Here is a 7651-nt window from a genome sequence, read left to right as displayed (position 1 = left end):
TTACAGTGGAATTACATCCTGATAAACCCATCGTAAGTTGGAAATTCCGTGCCAATACCCATTGAACACACCTGACCTACCGAACATTGCAGCTTAGCCTGAAGTACCTTAGACATGCCTGGACACTTCCATTAGCATGCAGTTCGGCAAAATCACCTAACACAAAACCCATTTTATAATAACGTGTTGGATATATTGTGTGATTTATTGAACACTGTATCAAAAGTGAAACACAGCAGAGCTGTATGGCCCTGGGAGTGTGGTTTTACTGACTACCTACCACTTTGCCACCATGGTGCAGTCAAGAAGACATCAAGCCATCGTAAGTTGGGGACCGTCTGTCAATATTTCCGTGTTTCTGTTGCTTTGGCCATGGTCAGGCTCTCTTCTCTTTGCTCAGGCCACACAAGGGCTTCCGGCCACAGTCTCGCTTCCCTAAATCCGTCCTCCATTCTGTGGCCTTGGGTGTTTTATGTAATGCAAACATCATCTCCTTACTTCCACTTAGAACACCCCAGAGCTCCTCCTTGCCGCAGGCTCAGTCCAGACACCCCTGCCTCTGTCTCTGAGGCATCAGCACTGATGCTCTGGCCACACCCACTGCTCCCCATTCCCTCCTCATACCTCTGTCTTTACAAAAGCACTTCCTTTGTCCCACCTTTACGTTCAATGGGTGATCCCCACTCATCCTTAAAAACCGGGCTGAACGTCAGCTCCTCCAAGAAGCATTTCCTAAGTTCCCTCGAGGGATTCTGCCATTTCCTCCTGCGTGGCGAGGCTGGGATTTGGCCTTATTCTTACGGCATTTATTTCAGGACAGTACAATAACATATGCACATTTCACTGCCTCTGTTACAGTGCACTCTGGAGGGCAGACATACTTTGTGCATTCATATTTATTTCCTGGAGCCCTGCACCAGCCTGGAAACATCCAAACTCTCAAGGAATTGTGTGCTGAGGGCATTGCAGCTGCTTGAGTAGGAGTGCGGGGGGTGTGGGGCTCTGCACAGAACTACATGCAGAAAGAACAAGAGGAAGGGAATCTGCCCTTCTCATCCTACGACTCCTTTGTAAAGAAAATTGTGCTTCTTCAATGAATAAAGTAACCAGGAAAAGACATATTTTTCCCACGTCTGCTTGGGTTCTCGTGGGAGAGTAGAGTGGCACTGAGGAAAGAAAACTGTCCTGGGAAAGCAGAAGGAGTATGAATCGCCAGACGTCAGCGTTAGGGTTGTGTCAGCTCTGCAGCTGTCAGCTTTGGAGACATCCCTGCTCAGGATGTGTTCCCCAGGAAGCAGTCAATGCTGTCGCCGGTGGCATCACCTGGATCATTGGTTAATGGGTCTGAGTCGCTCGATCATTCCATGGCTATCACATTTATTTAATTTTCTAAAGAAATGAAAATACATTTCAAGAAGAATCTTAAACTGCTCAGAGAACAAGCTGTCTGTCCACTGTATTCAGAGCATTCTAGAAAAGTGCAAGGGAGGAGAAAGTCATAGCATGTAGGATTGTGTTAGGACTCACACCAGCATTCAGGGATGTTCACTGCATGTCTTCTTTTTACAAGGTAGTGTGTGGGGGGAAACACATCTGTCCTTGTTTTCCAAGAGCATATAATGCAGTTAGAGAGATAAGATAGGTGGTAAGACCACATAGGTCTGTGTTGCAAGGCACAATGCCTAGGGAGATGGCTTCAGAACACTAAAGGGACCCTCGTACGTGGTTGGTGGGAATGTAAATTAGTACGGCCACTATGGAGAACAGTATGGAGACGCCTCAGAAATTAAAACCAGAGCTACCCTATGATCCAGCAATCCCACTGCTGGGGTATGCACCTGAAAGAAAGGAAATCAGCACGTGGAAGCGATATCTGCACTTCCTCATTTACTGTAGCACTATTCACAATAGTGAAGACTTGGAAGCCACCTGTGTCCACAAGTAGACAAATGGATGAAGAAAATGTGTTACATATACACAGTGGAGAACTCTTCAGCAATGAAAAGGAGAGCCCATCATTGGTGACAACATGGAAACAGAAGACATTATGTTAAGTGAAATAAACCAGGCACAGAAAGATACACATCTCATGTTCTCACGCATTTGTGAAGGCTAAACACTAACACAATTAACTCACAGAGATGGGGAGTAGAAGGAGGGCTACCGGAGGCTGGGAGGGTGGTTGCGGGGACGGTGGGTAGAGCAGAGCTGGTGAATGAACACAAAAATACAATTAAAATGAATGAGATCTAGTATCTGAAAGCATAACAAGGTGACAACCGTCAACAATAATTTATTGTAAGTTTTGAAATAACTAAAAGATCCTAATTGGAATGTTGGTAACACAAAGAGATGGTAAATGCACAAGGCGATGGATACCTCATATACCCTGATGTGATTATTACTCCTGTATGCCTGTATCCAAATATCCCATGCACCCCATAAATTTATACACTTACTATGCACCCACAAAAATAAAAAAAAATAAAACTAAAGGACAGTAAAAGGAGAAGAGGTTGCTTCTTTATTATTATCTTTTCTGAGACAGAGTTTCGCTCTTGTTGCCCAGGCTAGAGTGCTAGGGCATGATCTTGGCTCCCTGCAGCCTCCACCTCCTGGGTTCAAGCTATTCTTCTGCCTCAGCCTCCCAAGTAGCTGGGATTACAGGCCTGCACCACCACACTTGACCAGTTTTGTATTTTTAGTAGAGATAGGTTTTGCTATGTTGATCAGGCTGGTCTTGAACTCCTGACCCACCCACCTCCGCCTCCCAAAGTGTTAAGATTACATTCGTGAGCCACCGCACCTGGCTGAGGTTGCTTTTCGCGAAGTGTTCAGAGCAGAGCTTTGGGTGAGTGTCTGGGGACAGGGGAGACTAGGGTGGACAGGAGAGCTGGGCAGCATCCCAGATGTGAGGGAAGTGATGTGGGAGGAGATTGTGGGGCGAGTGTACTCATATGACAGGCAACAGAGTGGGGTGTAAATTGTGAGCAAATAGAACAGGACCCACAATGACAGCTTAAATTCTATCCTGTTTCAATATCTACTGCAGGTGACACACTCAGACTCAGGTTTTTGAAAGAACTGATATCGACCAAGGGGACATTTTGGGAACACAGTTAGAATAATGGTGTCAGCGCAGTGTCATTTGAGAAGCAAGGATGATTCAATGGAAGGAGCTCTGGACAAGCAGTCGACAAGTCCGTCTCAGAAAGTGTTTGTCGTGACAACTCCCATCCCCTCCTGTGGTGAGCCGGTGGGCAAGCCCCTTCTGCTCCCCGAGGCTTGGGTTTTCTAATCTATAACATTAGGCTATTGAGCTAAGCCCTTAGCCGTCCCCACAGGCCCTTCAAATCTTAAAGTCTGTGTTTTTGTGGTTCTAGAGGTAGAAGTTGAGAACAAGGGTGAAAGGAATCAGTGATGGCTGGGAGATGCTGAGCCTGAGGGAAGGAGGAGATGGAGATTATCACTGGCGAGAGCTAGGAGCGGTGTGAGGGGCTGATACGTGATGACTCCAAGACACTGCAGTCTTAGGAAACCAAATAAGGATTCCAGAAGCACAGGAATTAGGCTGGCTTCCCAGCCTGGCCAATGTGATGAAACCCTGTCTCTACTAAAACCGCAAAAATTAGCTGGGTGTGGTGGTGGGTGCCTATAATCCCAGCTACTCAGGAAGCTGAGGCAGTAGAATTGCTTGAACCCAGAAGACGGAGGTTGCAGTGAGCCGAGATTGCGCCACTGCATTCTAACCTGGGTGACAGAGTGAGATTCCATCTAAAAAAGAAAAACACAAAAAAAAAAAAAAAAAAAAAAAAAAGAAAAACAAAGTAGTCCAGGGCTAAGACAATAGCCCTGTGATGGCGTTAGAATCCAGCCTCAGCCTCCTTCCCACTCCCTGTCATGCCCTCCTGGACCCGTGGTTTTCAGCTCCAGGTCCTAAGACGGCTGCCCACCTCTGCTTATTGTATCCACGTGACAGGCAAGACAAAAGGAACAGTCAACACAAACAGCCGGGACCACGGGACAGGCCAGCCACATGTGCTCCTCTCCAAAGGGCCATCCCAGAAGCACCGCTCAGTATTTGCTCCTTGCACTGTATTGATCAGACTTTGTGATATAAGAGTCGAAATAATTTAGCCAGGGATATTTCCACATTGAACAAAATCAGAGTCATATTAACAAGGAAGAAAAGGAAAATAGATGTAAGGTAGGTAATTTATGGTATGTTTGACAACAGTTATTGAAGACTGCATGCAAATTTTATATCCATTGTGTGATGTATATAATATATATAATGTACAGCTATGTATTTGCGTGTGTGTGTAGATAGGTAAAATGGCGAACTAACTGGAGGGCTCCAAAATTAAGTGTTTGGTTCAGAAATATTGTAATAATCCATATAATAAAATTCAGGCAATGGAATACTATGTAGTTGATATACATCAGGCCAGAGAAGGATATTTCAAATTTGGTAAAACATTATAACGTATTGCTAAGTGAGAAGTAGGCTCCACACAGCACGCATGGCCAAACACCAGTCAGGGAGGGAAACACTGACACATGTGTAGGAACACAGAAAAATAGCCAGAAAGAAATGGACCAAAATGTTAATGGTGATTGCAACAGTGGGGAGTGGAATTGTGAGTATCAGATGATTTTAAAAATCTTTCGGTTTTTATGAGTTTTCCAAGGTTTTTGCATTGAACAGATACTACTTTTGTAATCTAAAAATAAACAGTGATTAAAAAAAAAGAGGTGAGTTTAACTTTTCCTAATGGAGTCCCAAGGAAACGAGCTGTTTCATGGAATTGGGCCAAAGCAACAGGAAGGTGGTTTCTGGATTTGGGTGGTTGATGTTCAAGAAGCTCAGGACTTACTCGTGGTGAGCGATCTCATGGCCCTCTACCCGATGGTCCTGGCCTTCCAGGGTAGCTTTCAGAACAGGTAAGCAGGTGACAGCTAAGGTACGCTGGTTTGTTTCTCATGGCTTACTTTCCCATTTCATCGAATGTTTAACAATACTAATTTTTTAAACCACTTGGTGGAGATTAAAAACACAAAATCCTACTGTGCATTGAGCTTACATTTCATTGTTCCCTTGAAATGATGGTTTTATTTTTAACTTTTCATTTCAAATGTTTTCCTTTACAATTGTAATTGAAACTGCGGAAAAAAAAAAGTTGCGTTTCCTGGGGGAAAACATTCTTTCCTAAAACGAGCAGGCTCTTTATGACTGTGCAAACAATACAAGCACAGAGTGTACTGTAAGGGGATCTATATTTGTGTTATGTACACATCTATATTTATATGATGCACATCCTAATAAGGGCACCCTGCAGCTCCAGGACCAGCTGGAGCCCTTCTGTTTGAAATCATCTAAAGTGCCACTGACGTCAAGTTGAAAGATACCACCGCACCCAGGTTCTAACAGGTGTTGCTAAGTCTGCATTTACTCATGGTCACATGCAGCTCCCCACAGCATGCAGTAGCCACCACAACCAAAACCAGAGGTCCTCGCTCTCTGTCCTGAGGGCCTGGGAGCAACGCACCCCAATAAATTACACATAGGTTGAAAATTTGTGCTAAGGGAAGCTAAGTTCTCTACCTAATGTTTTCAGGGTGAAATATTCATCTATTTTAAAGACTGGGAAGTAAAGTAAAAGGGCGAAGCGCTTTCTAGTAAGATACCTGTAAACCGTGTATTCTCCTGGAAAAGCATTCATCCTTTCACTGAGTCCCCGGGGCCCAGTTTCTCATCTGTGAAACGAGGGCTACGAACCCTATCTTGGTGGATTGCCAGATAGCAAGGCAGGGTGCCTGTATGTAAATTACTTCAGCCCCAGTATATGGTGACTGGCCAATAAATGGCAGTCGTCATGATAGGTATTTGTAGTTATGTAATTATTTTTGTTGTCACATAGTATAATTCTTTGGAATGACCAAAGCTGATTTATCAGCTTATGTTTTTGAGGAACTTGGATCACCAAAACCCTAAAAACATTAGAGCTTCCACTAAACAGCTCAACAAATCAATAAACCAGTTTATCTAAGAATATTAAGAAAAGCCAGGAAGAACCACAACCATATATATATGTAAATAGGTTTGTAGCTATGCGACAATTTCAGAGAAATAGCCACCTCATTATTTACCCTCTAAGGACCCCTCCTTATCGATCCTTAACATCATTTACTCTCTTAGTTGTTCTAATCCTCTCTCAGCTGTACTTACCAGGAAGGTTCACACATTTATTTGGGGATACCTAAGCCTAAATGAGTTTATGAAGTCATTTTAGATGGTCATTTTGGGAATATGAGAAAATGACATTGAGATAAAATGATAAAAGGGAATTCTAACATACTGACATAGAGAAAGGTGTGGTGGAATAGAAGAGAGTAGTTATTCTTCGATCACCATTCGGCTTAAGGAAGATGTAAGTCTAATGTGTTCTTGGTAACTTTTGGAATCAAAGTGTATTAGAAAATTTTACAAAATGGCCATGATAACAATAAGCATGATTTGTAAGCTAGTTATTAGAACAGGTTACGCAGCACTTTTACAATTATCGTCTTCCTAACATGGGCCAAATCATCAATCATTCATTCATCTAGTAATGCATAAAAAAATGGTATGTCATTTTCTGGGATCTGATTTTTTAATCCCATGAACAGGTCCTATTTCAGTGTGTAGCATGATAGTAGGTCTGCTCACCCCAGACCACCGTCTCACAGAGAGGTGCTTATCCCAAACAGTTAGATCTTTGAACATTTATCACAGTTACTCTGGGGTAATGAAAGTCTGTCCTGTGGGCAGTGGATGATCTTTGGGTATGAGTGAGCGCTACCCTTTAATTTTTTCTCAAACCTTCTGGATTGATGCATTTCTTACAAAGATAAATGACATCACAGACAGGGCCACCTGCTTATATTTATCTTCTTGAATTCGTTGTGAGATTATGGCACTGGCTGAATGGCAATAGTGTGCTACTTCCACAGAGCTGCATATTGTCCAGTGGACTCTAGTCCTGATGAAAACAGCATAGATTCAACTCGTTAGTCACATAATCTCTTGAACAGTGAACATTGCTGAGCCCAGGCCTCAAATGAGCCATACGTTGGTGCTCTCCGGGGGCTCTACTCAGAAGGGCTGGTTATGACTGCATCAGGGATGGGGAACGTGGCACTCCTGCAGGCACTATTCACATGTATGTGACCTGCCTCTTCAGTTCTCCTCAACATTGCAGTCAAAAGAAACAATGCTGTTACTGGAATACAATTAAAACAAAGTCTAATCCTCATCTTCCTTTGTGCACGTATTTGCTCAAAGGAAAGAGTAAGTTGTAGCACTTGCTGTCCAGCCTTACAAAAAGCGATGTATGGGAAAGAAAAACCTAAAGAAGACACTTAGGGAAAGGAAAGCAAGTTCCATCCAAGGGAAGGAAAGCAGTGATGAGATTGGGTTTCATCCCTTGGAAAATTCCCTGCTTTACAGAGATGGGATGTTTTATGCTATAAATTAAGCTACATTTAATCCCTGAACAATGTGTCCCTGAGATGTTATTAGAGGTTTGCGTTTGTCATGGATTCTATTGAAATGTGTTCATTATTTTTTCCAGAAATATGAAATAGAGACAGGGACTTTCATGGGCTCTAA

This window comes from Sapajus apella, unplaced genomic scaffold (assembly GCF_009761245.1).
Source record: "Sapajus apella isolate SASKATOON/1434 unplaced genomic scaffold, GSC_monkey_1.0 scaffold60, whole genome shotgun sequence".
Lineage (NCBI taxonomy): Eukaryota > Metazoa > Chordata > Mammalia > Primates > Cebidae > Sapajus > Sapajus apella.
The sequence above is the reverse complement of the archived record's forward strand: the minus strand, read 5'-3'. Positions refer to the sequence as shown.